Source organism: Mandrillus leucophaeus, unplaced genomic scaffold (assembly GCF_000951045.1).
Source record: "Mandrillus leucophaeus isolate KB7577 unplaced genomic scaffold, Mleu.le_1.0 Scaffold245, whole genome shotgun sequence".
Lineage (NCBI taxonomy): Eukaryota > Metazoa > Chordata > Mammalia > Primates > Cercopithecidae > Mandrillus > Mandrillus leucophaeus.
In genome coordinates, this window is record NW_012102532.1 from 2,163,535 (window position 1) to 2,164,219 (window position 685).

The following is a 685-nucleotide window of genomic DNA, read 5'->3' on the forward strand; positions in this document are numbered from 1 at the left end:
GAGAATAGTGCCACAAAAAAGGAAGACAAGGTCCCGGTCAAGAAACAGAAGGCCAGAACTGTGTTCTCTTCCGCCCAGCTGTGTGTACTCAATGACAGATTTCAGAGACAGAAATACCTCAGCCTCCAGCAGATGCAAGAACTTTCCAACATCCTGAACCTCAGCTACAAACAGGTAGGCTTGTTTTGTTGTTGCAATGAGGTGAACAAAAATTAGACTAATTTGCATGGCTAAGATCTCTGTGGATGCACATAGATGTGTGTTCTATGTGTCAGCACATCGCCTCCTGCAAATAATTTAAATATGAAGATGAAATGCTTTCCTAACTTTCTTCACCTCTTTCTTTCCTTAAATATTCTATTACGTGAATGTGTCATAATTTGACCACTTTCCTGCACAGACCAATATTGTGAAAATCTTTCCAATGTTTCCTTAATAAAAAAAGAAGTATGTAACTCCGCTTTCCAGGTTAGGAGGAGAATCCCTAACTCACACTGGTTCTCATTAAAATACAAACTTTTTTTTTTCCTTTCTTTCTTTCTGCCAGCAACCTCCAGCTTGTTTCGTTTTTATCTGTGTGCGTTTGCTTACTAATAAGTCTAATCATTGTTCATTATTTATTGGCCATTTTCTTTCATTAATTGGCTTATCCTCTTCCAGCCTTTTTTTTTTTTTTTTTTTTTTT